The sequence below is a fragment of the Fundulus heteroclitus genome, chromosome 12 (genome assembly GCF_011125445.2).
Source record: "Fundulus heteroclitus isolate FHET01 chromosome 12, MU-UCD_Fhet_4.1, whole genome shotgun sequence".
NCBI classification, from domain to species: domain Eukaryota; kingdom Metazoa; phylum Chordata; class Actinopteri; order Cyprinodontiformes; family Fundulidae; genus Fundulus; species Fundulus heteroclitus.
In genome coordinates this window covers 16765725-16783374 of record NC_046372.1, presented here as the reverse complement: position 1 = coordinate 16783374, position 17650 = coordinate 16765725, and the positions used below count along the sequence as shown (strand labels likewise).

Genomic DNA, 17650 nt, shown 5'->3' with positions numbered 1-17650 from the left:
TATAGCGCCAAATCATGAAACATGTCATCTCAAGGCACTTTACAAAGTCAAGTTCAATCATATTATACAGATTGGGTCAGATTATACAGATTGGTCAAAAATGTGCTATATAAGGAAACCAGTTGATTGCTTCAAAGTCCCGACAAGCAGCATTCACTCCTGGGGAAGCGTAGAGCCACAGGGAGAGTTGTCTGCATTGTACATGGCTTTGCTGCAATCCCTCATACTGAGCAAGCATGAAGCGACAGTGGGAAGAAAAACCACCCATTAACGGGAAGGAAAAACCTCCGGCAGAACCGGGCTCAGTATGAACGGTCATCTGCCTCGACCGACTGGGGTTACAGAAGACAGAACAGAGACACAACAAGAGAAACAAAAAAGCACAGAAGCACACATTGATCTAGTAATCTGTTCTACATTAGATGGTAGTAGCGGGTGAGCCGTCTTCTCTGGATGATGTCACAGTTAACAGAACGCCAGACCAGGTGTACCTACTATGAAGAGAAAAGAGAGAGAACAGAAAGTTAAAGCAGAAATGACAACACATAATGCATAATTGAAGAACAGTAGAACTCAATAGAGTGAGAAAATTAGATCCTGATATACTCCAGTAGCCTAAGCCTATAGCAGTAAAACTATAAAGGTAGCTGAGAGTAACATGAGCCACTAGTTATAATTTTTGTCAAAAAGAAAATGTTTTAAGCCTAGTCTTAAAAGTAGACAGGGTGTCTGCCTCACGGACCAAAACTGGGAGTTGGTTCCACAGGAGAGGAGCCTGATAGCTAAAGGATCTGCCTCCCATTCTACTTTTAGAGACTCTAGGAACCACCAGCAGACCTGCAGTCTGAGAGCGAAGTGCTCTGTTAGGAACATACGGGGTAATCAGAGCTCTGATATATGATGGAGTTTGATTATTAAGGGCTTTATACGTTAGAAGAAGAATTTTAAATTCAATTCTTGATTTAACAGGAAGCCAATGAAGGGAAGCTAAAATTGGAGAAATATGATCCCTCTTGTTGATTTTCATCAGAACTCTTGCTGCAGCATTTTGGATCAGCTGAAGGCTTTGAACTGCATTTTGTGGACTTCCTGATAGTAAAGAATTACAATAGTCCAGCCTTGAAGTAACAAATGCATGGACCAGTTTTTCAGCATCACTCCTGGACAGAATGTTTCTAATTTTGGCGATATTCCGGAGGTGAAAAAAGGAAACTCTGGAAACCTGTTTAATATGGGATTTAAATGACATGTCTTGGTCAAAAATAACACCAAGATTTTTTTACTTTATTACCAGAGGCCAGGTTAATGCCACCCAGATTAAGTGATTGGTTAAGAAGTTTATTTTTTGAGGACTCTGGCCCAAAGATTAAAACTTCGGTCTTGTCAGAATTTAGATGCAGGAAATTTAAAGTCATCCAGCTTTTGATGTCATCAAGACATGACTGCAGTCGAAGTAATTGATTGGATTCATCAGGATTTATGGATAAATATAGCTGAGTATCATCAGCATAACAGTAGGAAATTAATCCCATGCTGTCTGATAATTTTGCCTATCGGAAGCATATATATAGTAAAGAGAATTGGTCCAAGGACTGAACCCTGTGGTACTCCACAGGTGACCCTAGAGTTTGAGGAAGATTTATTATTAACATGAACAAATTGGAATCTGTCTGACAGATACGATTTAAACCAGCCTAATGCTTTCCCCTTAATCCCTACAGTATGTTCAAGTCTTTGTAGGAGAATATTGTGATCAACTGTATCAAACGCAGCACTGAGATCTAACAGGACAAGTATAGACACAAGTCCATTATCTGAGGCCATGAGAATATCATTAGTGACCTTCACCAGAGCTGTTTCAGTGCTATGATTATAACATCTCGTCTCTTAGACTTTGTAACTTTATCTGTGGTATATATATATATATATATATATATATATATATATATATATATATATATATATATATATATATATATATATATATATATATATATGCCCACACACAGAGAGAATGCTTTCATCAATGAAAGTATTGATGAATGTTTTAAAAAAGTTTCAAACTACAAATGACATTGAAGAGCATTAGCACCTGCTTGGTATAATTGGTTGAACATAAACCTAACTGCAGTACCTATAATCATCAATGCTAGTATGAAGGTACAGAGTTGGACCAGCAAATATTTATGTGATTTAGATTGTCCTTTGTTTTTGTTTTGTTTTTTTGTTTTTTTGCACCCTACATTGTTGAAAGCATTCTGAGACTACTGTTTTAATGTCTGCCTAAAACCTTGGCCGAGTATCAGACAGACAGACAGACAGTGTGAGGGGAATCCAATGCTGTTTCTATTTTGTAAGGGAAAAGTACCCCCCCCCAGTAAGTTCTTGGTCTGATGGGATGTTACCTCTTACACCTTATTCACACATACTCCTTCATCTGTGCGTTAATAGGGCATTTCCCCCAGGTTCAGTGGCACTAAGGCGTGACAGAGAACCCCCCTCCGTTGTCCGTCAGATTCATGGATCAAGTCTATTTATGACGGATGACGGAGCGAGATGCTTCAGTTTCTAAAAACCAGATGCACCAGACAGGAAGTCAGACGCAGGAAGTGTAAAGTGGATCCAGTAATATTTGTCTGGGCTGTCATGGGTGCGTTGACGGATCCAGTTTGAATTGCTGTGCAGCACATTCTGCAATGAAAGGACAGAGTGCTCAAGGATCAGTGTGAAGCCGGCTGACTTGTACAAAAAAAAAAAAAAGCTTCTAAAGAATGCCAGGTGGCATCTTTTACAGATGCAGCAGAGTGTATTTTCTGTAGACAAAAAGTCTGTAGTGTAAATCAGCCTATATCATCAAAATCTGAAATGTTAACAGGGATGCAAGGACTTATCTACTGTAATTATTCATAAGACAACTAGAATTAAACAGCAACATTGGCATCCCAACTCAGTCTTTAACTCCAGGCGTCTGCAGTGGTGATAACATTCTCCATGTGGCTTGGCTCTGGGCACTGTTGTTTGCTTTGGCAATCAAGATACATGTTGATTGAGCCATTAGAGAATTCAAAATTTTCCATGTGGATGATTATGCTTTCATACACTGTTTCTGTATTTTTTGTCTTAGTTCAATATATAAGTATATAAACTGAATTTAATTAAAACATAGTTGAAACTAAATTGATTGACCAGCAACATCTCAAGTGTGTCCATTGTTTATTGCAGTTTGTCAGTTAAAAAATGTTTGAAAAAAACTCTAACTGGCCGTATTAAATGAGAATATGCCACTGACATTAAAAATTTCATTTTACTCATAACATAACAAAGAAAAGGGACATTAAACACAATTAGGAAAATACTGCCTTCATATAAAGTATCAGTGTATTTCACACAAAAGGAAATAAGAGTTAATCATGAAATAGATTTCAGCCTCTCTATCACCTTGGAGTGATTTATTCTTACACCTCTAAAGCTTTGTCAACAACAACAACAATGCAGAATTCAGAGATATAAATGGTGATTATTGTTGTTATGCGTTGCTTTGTAGCAGGGGTGCCCAACTCCAGTCCCCGAGAGCTACTATCCTGCAACTTTTGGATGTATCCTTTCTCCAACACATCTGAATCAAATGAATAGCTCATTACCGGGCAACTGAGGAGCTGAATGACATGTTGATGAGGAAATTCAGCCATTTGATTCAGGTGTGCATTGAAGAATTCTGTTAAGAAATTCTGGTATTTAGACTAGAGAGAAGTTGTTTGTGTTTATTCTGTATATACTTGTAGGGCTTGCTGTTTAAGAATGCATGTGCACAATTCGTATGAAGGTAGATTTGTGTCTTTATTATTCAATCAAAAAAAAGGTTGCTTCAATCAAAAAATATATTTTCAATTAAAAAAAAATTCACTTCAATTAAAAAAAAACTTTTCAATCAAAGAAAAAAAGTATTTGAATCCAAAAATATATTTGAGACTCAAAAAAATACATTTGAACACTGATTTTCTTTGATTGAAAATGTTTTCTTTGATAGAAGTCAGTTTTTTTTTGTTTGAAGCAATGTTTTTAATTGAAGTAGCATTGTTTTTTGATTGGACCATATAATGGGTAGGACATTTGTGTCTTTATCATTCAATCAAAAAATAAGTTGCTTCAAACAAACAAACAAGGGAATCAATAAAAAAAAGTCACTTCAATCAAAAGATAAACGTTTTCAATCATAGAAAATAGTTTTGAATGCAAATAAAATATTTGAGACTCCAAAAATTGCATTTGAACACTTTTTTTTTAATTGAAAATGTTTTCTTTGATTGAAGTAATCTTTTTTTGCGTTTGGGGTATACATGGGTAGGACATTTGTGTCTTAATCATTCAATTCCAAAAAAGTTGTTTCAATCAAAAAAAATATTTTCAATTAAAAAAAAAAAAATGAAATGCAAAAAAAAAAATTACCCGTCAATAAAAAGGTATTGAAGAGAATGTGTTTTTTCGTTGTTTTTTTTTTTTTTTTTTGAAGAAAAAAAAAATTTGAAGTTCAACATTTTTTGATTAAATAACTTTTTTTTTTTTTGAAGAGAAAAAAGTTTTAAAGTTCAATTTTTTTTGATTGAATCATTTTTTTTTTTAAGTGAAAAAAGTTTTGAAGTTCAGATTTTTTCGTTTGAATCACTTTTTTTTTTGAAGCTCAAAAAGTTTTGAAGTTCAAATTTTTTCGATTGAATCATTTTGGAACAAACGTACCGTGGTGGGCGGGTGCTTCTCTATTGGTCAGACATGTTTGATTGACAAGTGTCTACACCAACGCCGTCTTTCTGACAAAGAAGTCTTGTTCGGCACTCCCCAGGCCAGACAGCTTTTTACCAGCAAGAGGGAACAGAGGTGAAGTTGTCGGTAAGTACATAAAACAGGTTGAAAATAATTGTTGTCATGTTATTAGCCTATTCTGTTGATATTTACAATAAATTGTACGCTTACTAACTTTGTTCACGTTGAGGAATGTTTGTAATGGTGTGAGGTTAGATGTCTAAATATTTTCAGACAGGCAAGCAAAGTGGGCGAACCTATGGCCCCCACGCAGCAGCTTGCTATGTGCTAAAGAGCTACTGTGTTGAGTAGCCACAGCGCTGCCTGTTTAGTAGATGCTTTTATCTTGAGAGCGGGATATAGGCTGCTTAAGCTGCTGTTAGTCGAGGTGCATGCGTCTCTCTCCCCCCTCCCCCCATACATTTACCGCTGGGTCCGGTGTCGGCCAAGTGCCATGTACTGTGCAGGGTATGGCAGGCCGTTTTAACATTTATTAGCTTGACTGAATATGTATACCAGACATCTCAAATACATTCCTTCCTAGTCAAAATTTACATTTCAGACATCTACAATAACATTTGTCCTATCTAAAATGAATATTTCAGATATCTTGAATATAATTCAAAGTAGTACAAATTACGTCACTTTCCCCATTCATGTGTATAGGGCTTTTATTTACAGACATCTACAATAACATTCTTCCAATCTAAAATAAACATTCCAGATGTCTAAAACTGAATTCCGACTAGGATGAAATCTAATTTCAGATCTCCATAATCCAGTCAATACTAGTCATCATCATTTCAGATATAAAAAATAAATAAAACATTCTAGATATCCAGATATATAATTCTTGACATCAAAAATATATTTCTACTAGTAGAAATGACATTACATATATCCACTACTGATTATATGACAAATTAAATTGGAATTTCAGATATCTAAAATTTCAATATGCCTATACAAGGTTGTGTTGTGAATTGGCACTATATAAATAACATTTAAATAAATTGAATTGAACTTCTGGTCACAAAAAACCAAAACTTTTAAAATAAGATTATAGAATTGTTACATTACAGTTAATCTTTCTCCTCTTCCCATCTCTCAGAGTTACCCTAAAAGCCATTTTGTCTTAGCTGATCAGTGGAGTGGACATGAGTATTTCTCCAGCCAGCCATCAAATAAACGTCACATAGTGCTAGGGTATTTTGTATGTCAGGGTTCGTTTTTAATCATGCCTTCCTCATTCTAGTGAATTCAGTCTATTTTAAGCAGAGGAATTTAGTCTTGGGTAGTCATTTAACTAACCATCCTTTTATGTTTCTTCTGCAGCATTGGAAGCAAAGTTGTACTACTTTGTAGCAAAAATGATTACAGTCTGTGTTGTCCGTGGAGGAGTTGCCCACCATTTTTTCTCAGAAGGGCTGTTTCAGCAATTTGCGGGCTTCCAAAGGCCCCTTTCAGACCAGAAGTTCTGCATGATCACAAACTCCGGGAGCAGCTAATCAAGGTATGAGTATAAACTGTCATTTGTCACCTTCAATACTTTTTAAAATGCTTAGTCCTGGATAATGTGGGCCTACCACAGATGAGGCTTAAAAGCCTCTGTGTGAAGTTTGCATGTTCTCCCTGTGTATATGTGGCCCCCTTTAGGCACACCGGTTTCCTTCCATTGTCCAAAGACATGCACTTAGTATGAGTTTATTGGTGAGACTCATGTGTCCGTCCATCCATTTTCAGACCCGCCTAATCCCTGATGGGGTGGCGGGGGTTGCTGGTACCTATCTCCAGCGGTCACTGGGGGAGAGGCTGGGTGGACTCATGTGTATTCATCTTTATTCAGACAAAAGAAAGTGAAATCACCAATGAGGCTAATTTTGCCATTGAAGAAGCTGCAGACAGCATTAGCATCAAGGGTTGCCTTAGGCATGTCCCAAACTGGAGAAAAAAGGACTCCCTAGTTCGCTCCGCTGTCAAGTTTATTGTCAACGGACCTATGAGAGTTGCCCACGACCAGTAAAATATTCACACCCTCTTATCTTAACAAAGGTGTTGATGTTGTCATAAGATCTGAGGGGAAAAAAATGGGTTCCTCCATGTTTCTGTTAGCATACTTGTGTTGTGGTGCCTTTATCAGTAAGATTGATGGACAGGGATATTAATCTATACTTCTAAAAACCACCAACCAGGCCAGAAATCTGGATTTAGTGACAGATTCAGACCTAAATTTTAAGAAACAAGTTAAGGCAATTACAAAATCAGCCTTAAGAATATCAGATGAAATGTGTGATTACTTTGCAGGACCTGGAGAAACTAGTCCTTCTTTCATCTGCAGTCAGCCTAATTATTGTAACAGCATGTTTACAGATCTACCATTTAAATATACAGGGGTTGGACAATCAAACTGAAACACCTGGTTTTAGACCACAATCATTTATTAGTATGGTTTAGGGCCTCCTATTGCGGCCAATACAGTGTCAATTCGTCTTGGGAATGACATAAACAAGTCCTGCACAGTGGTCAGAGGGATTTTAAGCCATTCTTCTTGCAGGATAGTGGCCAGGTCACGACGTGATGCTGGTGGAGGAAAATGTTTCCTGACTCGCTCCTCCAAAACACCCCAAAGTGGCTCAATAATATTCTGGTGACTGCAGGCCATGGGAGATGTTCAACTTCACTTTCATGTTCATCAAACCAATCTTTCACCAGTCCTGCTCTGTGTATTGCTGCATTGTCATCCTGATACACGGCACCTCCTTCAGGATACAATGTTTGAACTAGTGATGGGTCGATGAGGCGTCATGAAGCGTTTCAACACATTGCCAAACTGTATTGATACTGTGCCGATACTGTGTCACTGAACACTGACACCTGCTGGACCTTAAAAATCCCTACAGGCAACCTGGTTGACAGAGTTAACTGACACTGATTTGATGACCAAGTATACACAATACAATTTAAATCATTGTATGTTGCATTGCATTATTTTATATTTTCATTTGAATTAAACATATATTTGATTTTTTTTTTTTTTAGATACAGTCAATAAATAATGTGAACGAGGATGCTTGTGGACTGGCTTTTATATTTATTTATTTATTAAAAAATTTTTGCTACATGACCTTTCAATGCCGCCCAACCATAAAGGCGTCTGCCCAACCTATCCATCCGTGGTGCGCTCCGATCAGCACCTGCTGCTCACAGAGCGAGACTGTGGTACAACACCATCACACCAGAGTTGCAACATGGTTAAAAATGAACCATTATTAACCGTTACTTTGTTTACAGTTCAACTTGGATTTTATTTACTGCGCAGCATATCTTTGCTGTGCGCAAATGCACACGCGTGCAGCTTAGAGGGAACAGAAACAGTTTGGCGTGTCAGTCAGTTCAAAACAGTTCCTGTATCGGTCACGTGACTTTCCCGTGTCGATGCGCGCATCGACACGGGTTTTGCTCTATGAGCTCGACACATGCGCCGACGCATCGGTGTTGCCGGACCCATCACTAGTTTGAACCATTGGATGCACATGGTCCTCCATTCTGGAGGACCATGTGCATCCAATTTGTCCTCTTTTGAACTCTGGTATGTCACCCATAATGTTGTGTGCAGTGCAATATTTTGAGCAAAACTGTGCTCTTACCCTGCTAATTGGACCTTTACACTCTGCTCTTATTGGTTCAATGTGCAATTAATGAAGATTGGCCACCAGGCTGGTCCAATTTGACCATGAAAGCTACCACACTAAAATAAGAGGTGTTTCAGTTTCATTGTCCAACCCCTGTAATAGACAACTGCAGCTCATTCAGCCCTAGCTAAAAACAAACCCTAGGACCACATCAGTCTGGTTCTGAGGTCTTTCCATTGGCTCCCTCACTGTCAGAAGACAGACTTTTGAGTTATGCTGCTGGTCTATAAAGCTCTGATTGTTTTAGGACCAGGATCCATCAGTGGCCTTCTGATCCAACATAAATCCATAAGACCTCTCAGGTCATCTGGATGCAATCTGGACCGGTTCCCATAGTCAGAAGCAGACCTAAAGAAGCTGCATTCAGCTTCTATGCTCCACATGTCTGGAACAAACTCCCAGACTCAGCTAAAACATTTTTATGTAAATCCAGATTAAAGACCCACCTGTTCTTAGGTCTATAGTTAATATTAGCCTGGCGGTCCACCATGCTAATAATACGCTGAGAAATGCAGAGTGGTCACCACGCCGCGGTGCAGGCAGCCTTTGAAAGCACCCATGATTGTTTTGGTCTACTGACAGTGCTAAAGCACAACCTTGTGTCAAAATAATGCTTATTGTTCCTTTAATAAATTGTTTGTTAATCATGTTTGTTTTTTATATGTACTTTTTTAATGTCCTCTGTACCTTGCTTTAAGGTTTTTGTAGAAATTGTCTTGCACATTAGATGTGCTTTAGAAATAAACTTGCCTTGCCTCTTAGGTTTGCAGAGGGCTTCAAGATTCTGGGGCTACTGAAAGAGCTCCAGAAAAACCCAGCTGTATTTCCTGACATGTCCGTGTGTGAGGAGAAAGCCCTCACTGCCAGGGACATGAGCCAGTGACCTATTCTGCTCAGGGCAGCAATCAGCGCGTTCTGGAGAACCAGTTGGTCTGCTTTAGGAGTGACTGGCTGATTGACATTAAAGGTCTGTTTTTGCATTTTAGTCAATTTCCATAAATTTAAAATTACTTTGTACAATACATCAGGGGTATTTTTTCCATGTCTAACAGTCATATTCTTCTATTGTTCTGTCTTATAGAAGAGGAGGATGGTCCACCCTCTCTCTCGATGTTCACCTCTGGAGCCTCTGCCATCCCTCCACTTGGCTTTTCCTGCCAGCCTGAAATCCAGTTTCTGCATGACACCAAGACAATTTACCCAGAAGCCAATACTAGTGTTGTTGTCCTGTTGTATCTGTCGCTGCACTCCTCCTACAAGGCTGTTAGAATATACATGATGGAGGGAATTTTGCAAGCTCCGACCTTTGGAGTTTCTTAAATGATCACGAATGTGACTATGAAAGGTTACGCTGTAAGGTGATGACGGGTTTGCATGTTTGTCCAGCTGTTGTTAATGTTTTACTTAATTTTAAGGTAAAACGTGGTTTTACAAGTCTGAAAAGTGTACCAGTGTTTAAAAAATACTGTTCATATGTTTTTTACTAAAAGCCTTTAGCTGGTCCTGAGGATAAAATATCAGAAGACTGTGCCAGATGATTCAGGTTCTGTCATTAAACTTCTGAAATGGTTTTAGATTTTAACAACTTTCAGGAAGTTGACAAATTGTTATCCAAGACCATCATATGTTCTCTTCTAGGTTTGTCTTTATGGCAATAAAGAAAATACTCAAAATTAAAGTTTGATACATAAAAAAATATTAAACTGAACTTATCATGGCCACTAATGACAAAGAAAAAATAAATAAACAGATATTTTTGCCAAAAGGAGGGAGAAGTTTAACACAAGAAGAGGGCCAAAATAAAAATGTGTTTCTTAAAAGAAAGAGAATGAATAAATTTCGTCCCACTTAATGATTGTGTCCCACTTGTTGATTCTTCACGAAAACATGCAGTTTTATATCTTTATGTTTGAAGCCTGAAATTTGGCCAAAGGTTGAAAAGTTCAAGGGGGCTAAATACTTTCAGAAGGTTCTATATGTGAGATCATGTTGGTCCAGACAACTCCTGTAAGACAGCAGCTCCAGATGTAAGGGAGAGGTTGAAACATAAGATATGCAAACTATATAGAATTTCCCATTAGAGTCAATAAAGAAGCTGTTTTATATTACCTAGTCTATCTGATGTGTTTGTGCATAATGTGTACAGTCCTTTGGAGTTCTTATAGAAGAGATGTTGTGAGCGTCTGTCGTCTTGACTTAGTTGGGCATCTAAATTTGCAAAACGGAATCTTTCGCTCAGAGCACAATTAAAATGTGGTAGAAACGCAAACATCCAAAGGTTAGGTTAGGGATACAGTGACGGTATTCATGCTTCTTCCTTTTTTCTGAACTAAAGTTTACAAGTTCCTCACAGCGGCCTGACTGCAAGGTTTCATCGAACCGCACCCAACAGTTATTTCAGAATCAGAAATACTTTAATAATCTCAGTGGGAAATTATTTTCGTTACACGCTGCAGATATAAAAACAACATAATTATATAAATACAACATTCCCCACAAAAGAGAGAGATATATATATATATATATATATATATATATATATATATATATATATATATATAGATATATATATATATATATATATATATATATATATATATAAATAAATATTTACAGATCTAAAATAAAGTGATAATGGCAATGTGCAAAAGAATGATTAAATGTCAATAACTGTCAAATGTATTCTGCATCAGAATTACAGACGAGCTGCTGTGTGATTACTTTCTGTGGGCAAACCATGGTGGTACCAAGCCTGTCTGAACTGTTCCAGCCTCCTTTGAATCTCAGGTGGATATACAATATGTAAAGAAAGTCTGTGGATATCATTATCTGGGTTAAGATTCTCTGCGTCCTCCAGACAGTAGAATGTATGGTAGAAATGCTGCAGCACAAGCAAAAATACATCCTGCCAAAGGTGTTCTATGCGCTGATTATGAACTGATTCTCCTGTTATGAAGCCTCTGTGTTCCAGCCCTTGAACTAGATGCATGCATAAAGCAAGCAGCATGTTTTCATCCCCATGGTCTGATCTGACTCTTGATGGTAGTCCATAGTAAGATGTTGCTTTCAAAAACTGACAGAGTACTGTTGTTGCCCTATTGTTTGTACTGCAGCTGAGGTAATCCCACACGGGTATCCTTCGATGGCACCAAGTATCACAAAGCCCCATCTAGAAAGTTGAAACAACACAAAATAAAATTAGTACTTAAAATAAGGATACAACCCCCTACCTGGAGACAATATACGATAATGATCAGAAAACCCATATTAGAAATAAATCAATGGTTTCAACATTTTCTGCTGAAATTATGAATAATTGAATTAGTATATCAGCAAATATTTGAAACACGTTATCACCTAGTGCTAAAAATCAACATTATCAATCTTCAAAAAGACAAAGTTATATATTCATTGCTGGAAAAACACTCAAGGTCACTATATTGTTTCATTTGATAATTTTCTGTAAAAAGCAATTCAGAGCACAATAACTCAACAATAGAACTTAAAGAGCTACTGATATCAACCTGGAGGGTATCCCAGATAGGAGGCTTAACAAATATGGAAAAGCCTGGTTTCTAGGTTGCTAAATTCTGTTAAAGTGTAACTCTTCCCCAAATCAGCTGTTTGTTGTCAATAAACTCTTAACATGGTTGTTTTATAGTACTATCTACATATCCTGGTCATTATTTTTGAAAAATTATAATGCACATTTGTTGAAATCCGGCTTTTGTGTCCAAAACTCAGTATGGCGCCTTCCTAGGGTCAAACTTCTTGCATTGAATTGCAACGTGCAACGTAATTCTGAGTGTGTGACATTAGTCCCCTGGCTGCTCAGGACTATAAAAGCCAGCTCAGTCTTAAAAAACAAAACAAAAAATAGAGCATCTTCTTGTGCCTCCATAGAGAGCACTATTGCACTTTTCAAACTCTCTAGCGACCTTTTTTATCTTCAAAAAACAAATTTACCAACTTTTTATGTGTTGTTGGGGAGTGTATGTGAAAGCAATCAATTGTTCTGCAGTTAGTGTCTTGAGGCGGCCGGGAAGGGGCTGCTGAGAGACTGTGATGTTGGTTCTAGGTTGGACATTGGACATGGGCGATCTGCGGTATCTGCCTGCTGTTTGAGACGATACAGAGAGGGTGATCTGGGGCTGACGTGTCCACATTACAAATGAATCATGATGCACAAAGCTGCCGGTCATCCCGCCTGGGTTACAAAGCAGAAAATATATGTTGATTCTGATATATGATAATATATAACAGGACCAATTCTGTCCACCATTTGACTCTGCAGCGCCAGGTTGTGGCTTCACTGAGTCAGGGCCTTGAGCCAGCAGGTCAAATTGATCAGAGTCTGGCCTGCTTGGCTCCACAAAAACCTTCCTACACCGCCGGGGATGAGGAGGGTGAAAAATCCTCCAACTCAAAAGACCGAAACGTGGCGTAACTACCAGCATAACTCTGCTCACTCTCCATGATTCAGTACAGCAAATCAAGCAGCCTGTCTCACTCTCATATATATATATATATATATATATATATATATATATATATATATATATATATATATATATATATATATATATATATATATATATATATATGCCACAAACTGTTGGGGTACGGCATATGGTAAGCCCACCTTGCAACAGTCCGACTCCACCTTCTTGCAGCAGATGTCAGGTTTGTCCTTCCCAACATTTAGCGTACCCTGGCCCGTGTGACAATCACATCTTGAGCACGAAGCAGCACCCTCATCATCTGAAAAATACAAACATGAAAGCATTAATGATTAAAAAATACTCTCACAAGCGGATCCAACTTAAATATCAATTTTCTGTAGAAAAGACAAACCTCATTCCCAGAGTTTGGATACTGGTCCTGCCATGTGCTCACACGCTCTTGCAGCTGATTGTCATCTAAGGCAGACAGTCTTCCTCTTATGTGTAGGTCCACCAGCTTTGATTTGTTGTTCAAAAACGACGAGGAACATCCCATCATTTTTGCCTTTTTTTTGATTGTATGTCCTTGCTTCATAAGGACGTCTATGTGCTCTCTGGTAACAATAGATGGTCTGCCACTCCGCCCTAGGAAAACAAATGTTAAGTATTACATTTTATACAGAAGACAACCCAATCTTTAACAGCAAAAAAATAAAATAGAAATCAATTAATAAAAAAAAAGAAAAGAAATTTTGTTTGTGAGGACTTACCTGAACTAACCCGCCTTATGAAGAAACGACGATCCTCGGTTCGATGGAAATGAGCTATTGCTAGCACTCCAACCTCAGTCAAACTGCTTTACTGTTCATTGTAGGTTTCTGTAGACAATAAATGTTCAATTCTGTGAAGGTTTCTTACACAACTTTCTATTGAACGTCGCTCTCTGTCGCTACACATTCCCTGGCTAAGGGCTCGCTCAGTTTCATGCCCTTTTCTTGCAATTCTGTCAATTACTACCAACGCAAATTGACGGACAGAAAGCGGAATTTACAAAGTTGGATGTCTTACATATTGGTTTCAAAACTTTTGATCATTGATTTTTGATATCTGAAATAAAAACTATGACCGGTAAAAAATGGATTATGGAGATCCAGGATTAGTTTTCAGACATCCAGAAAGTTTATTTTAGATAGGAAGAAAGTTATTTTAGATATCCGAAAGTAAAATCCCACTACACATAAATGGGAAAAGTGATGTAATTTCTACTATAAATAATTATATTTAAGATATCTAAAGTTTCCACTTTAGATAGCAAGAATTCTGTTGGAGATATCTGAAATACACATTAAGTCAAGACTTTAGCACTGCAAAAAGGGAACTAAAAGTGAGTAAAACTTTCTTGAAATCAGTGTATTCTTCCTTGATTTGAGCAGCTAAATAAGACTATTTGCCAATGGAATGAGTATTCTTACCCCTAAAAGAAGGTTATTAGCTATTCTGCACTTGAAATAAGATGATGTAGATGAACTGTAATTATTTTAAGTGCAAAAATCTTATTCCGTATTTGAGATGTCTGGTATACATATTCAGTCAAGCTAATAAATGTTAAAACGGCCTGCCATACCCTGCACAGTACATGGCACTTGGCCGACACCGGACCCAGCGATAACTGTATGGGGGGAGGGGGGAGAGAGACGCATGCACCTCGACTAACAGCAGCTTAAGCAGCCTATATCCCGCTCTCAAGATAAAAGCATCTACTAAACAGGCAGCGCTGTGGCCACTTACTCAACACAGTAGCTCTTTAGCACATAGCAAGCTGCTGCGTGGGGGCCATAGGTTCGCCCACTTTGCTTGCCTGTCTGAAAATATTTAGACATCTAACCTCACACCATTACAAACATTCCTCAACGTGAACAAAGTTAGTAAGCGTACAATTTATTGTAAATATCAACAGAATAGGCTAATAACATGACAACAATTATTTTCAACCTGTTTTATGTACTTACCTACAACTTCACCGCTGTTCCCTCTTGCTGGTAAAAAGCTGTCTGGCCTGGGGAGTGCCGAACAAGACTTCTTTGTCAGAAAGACGGCGTTGGTGTAGACACTTGTCAATCAAACATGTCTGACCAATAGAGAAGCACCCGCCCACCACGGTACGTTTGTTCCAAAATGATTCAATCGAAAAAATTTGAACTTCAAAACTTTTTGAGCTTCAAAAAAAAAAGTGATTCAAACGAAAAAATCTGAACTTCAAAACTTTTTTCACTTAAAAAAAAAAATGATTCAATCAAAAAAAATTGAACTTTAAAACTTTTTTCTCTTCAAAAAAAAAAGTTATTTAATCAAAAAATGTTGAACTTCAAATTTTTTTTTTCTTCAAAAAAAAAAACAACGAAAAAACACATTCTCTTCAATACCTTTTTATTGACGGGTAATTTTTTTTTTGCATTTAATTTTTTTTTTTTTTAATTGAAAATATTTTTTTGATTGAAACAACTTTTTTGGAATTGAATGATTAAGACACAAATGTCCTACCCATGTATACCCCAAACGCAAAAAAAGATTACTTCAATCAAAGAAAACATTTTCAATTAAAAAAAAAGTGTTCAAATGCAATTTTTGGAGTCTCAAATATTTTATTTGCATTCAAAACTATTTTCTATGATTGAAAACGTTTATCTTTTGATTGAAGTGACTTTTTTTATTGATTCCCTTGTTTGTTTGTTTGAAGCAACTTATTTTTTGATTGAATGATAAAGACACAAATGTCCTACCCATTATATGGTCCAATCAAAAAACAATGCTACTTCAATTAAAAACATTGCTTCAAACAAAAAAAACTGACTTCTATCAAAGAAAACATTTTCAATCAAAGAAAATCAGTGTTCAAATGTATTTTTTTGAGTCTCAAATATATTTTTGGATTCAAATACTTTTTTTCTTTGATTGAAAAGTTTTTTTTTAATTGAAGTGAATTTTTTTTTAATTGAAAATATATTTTTTGATTGAAGCAACCTTTTTTTTGATTGAATAATAAAGACACAAATCTACCTTCATAAATTCGCTCCTTCAACAATTGTTCTAAAATACCACACCTCACCAGGCAGGTATTCATGAAATGATAACTGACTGACACTAAGGCTTTTGACTAATAATTCATGATAATCAACTTCGTAACTTTGTTGATTACAATCACTAACTTGTTAATAATTGCCATTGGCCCATTCTTAGCCAAACCAAACATACAGATACAAGCTCAAGCAAGCCTCCCAATTCGTCCGTCCGTCCGTCCGTCCGTCCGTCTTCTTCCGCTTATCCGGGGTCGGGTCGCGGGGGTAGCAGCTTCAGTAGGGAGGCCCAGACGTCCCTCTCCCCAGCCACTTGGGCCAGCTCCTCAGGAGGAATCCCAAGGCGTTCCCAGGCCAGCTGAGAGACATAGTCCCTCCAGCGTGTCCTGGGTCTTCCCCTGGGCCTCCTCCCGGTGGGACGTGCCCGGAACACCTCACCAGGGAGGCGTCCAGGAGGCATCCTGACCAGATGCCCGAGCCACCTCAACTGGCTCCTCTCGACGTGGAGGAGCAGCGGCTCTACTCTGAGTCCTCCCCAGATGACTGAGCTCCTCACCTTATCTCTAAGGGAGAGCCCAGACACACTACGGAGAAAACTCATTTCAGCCGCTTGTATCCGGGATCTCGTTCTTTCGGTCACGACCCAAAGCTCATGACTATAGATGAGGGTAGGAACGTAGATCGACCGGTAAATCGAGAGCTTCGCCTTTTGGCTCAGCTCTCTCTTCACCACAACGGATCGGTGTGCCTCCCAATTCATGGCATCTATCCATCTCTTGATTGCATATCTTCCCTCCACCATCTTCTCTTCTTTAAAATCCACCTAAACTTGCAGGCCGAACAAGGAGAGCATTGATCAGAGATGCAGCCTAGAGGGCCATGGTGACTCTGGATGAACTCCAGGGATCCACACCTCAGGTGGAGGAATCTGTCCACAGCACAGCTATTAGTCATGCACAAATTTGGTCTTTATGGAAGAATGGCAAGAAGTAAGCCATTGTTAAACGAAAACCCTAAGGCTGTTTGCAGCAAACATGTGGAATGAATTGCTTTGGTCAGATGAGACCAAAATTTAAATTTTTGGAAACCAGAACTAGTTCTTAAAAAATATCCAATCTGCAACAGTGAGTTTGAATTGTCTTGCTTTAATATTAGACCTAAAAGTAAATACAGGAATAACGCAGCACAGCCACAAAAGCATAACCAAGTCTTGTCCCTTTTCAACAGCTGTCCTGATACTGTCTACTTTTTTCTGTTGTCACATGTTCCCTGCGTGGAGTTGAGACTTTGCTAAAAGCTGGAACACATGTTTTGCAACATCCTTGATGTTAATCATGTGGCTAACATCCACAACCTTTAATCCCATTGATTAACACAGCCAGATTAATACATGTCATCACATATTTATGCTTTTTGGAATGGTAAAACCCATTATTGGCATTGCAGCAATCAAAAGCGTGTCCTAATTGCAAAAATAAAACAAGAAAAAAAAAATGTGTTTGTTTTATTCTGGCATTCTTGGATATTCATCTGTGAGTCAGTGATGAGCTTCAAGACATTGAGGTGGGAAGGCTCCCTTTTTATTACCCCAATCTTTATGTCACTCCACAGGTTCTTTGTCAGATTCAAGTCAGTACTCACACTG

General features: G+C 37.9%; 2 long non-coding RNA genes across 3 annotated transcripts; one reads left to right on the top strand and one right to left on the bottom strand.

Moving 5' to 3' along the window:
* Positions 1-4835: 4835 nt before the first annotated feature.
* LOC118564836 lies at positions 4836-10597 on the top strand. 2 transcript variants are annotated; one of them, XR_004932060.1, is made up of 4 exons: positions 4836-4884; positions 6133-6310; positions 9252-9456; positions 9571-10597. It is a non-coding gene; the product is annotated as an uncharacterized LOC118564836 (long non-coding RNA). The 2 variants fall into 2 exon arrangements; XR_004932059.1 differs by lacking the exon at positions 4836-4884 and having other exon boundaries at positions 4893-6310.
* Positions 10598-11166: 569 nt separating this feature from the next.
* On the bottom strand, positions 11167-14935 carry LOC118564835. Its single transcript, XR_004932058.1, has 4 exons — positions 13702-14935; positions 13344-13576; positions 13132-13250; positions 11167-11658 (listed from the first exon to the last, which is right to left on the bottom strand). It is a non-coding gene; the product is annotated as an uncharacterized LOC118564835 (long non-coding RNA).
* Positions 14936-17650: the final 2715 nt, after the last annotated feature.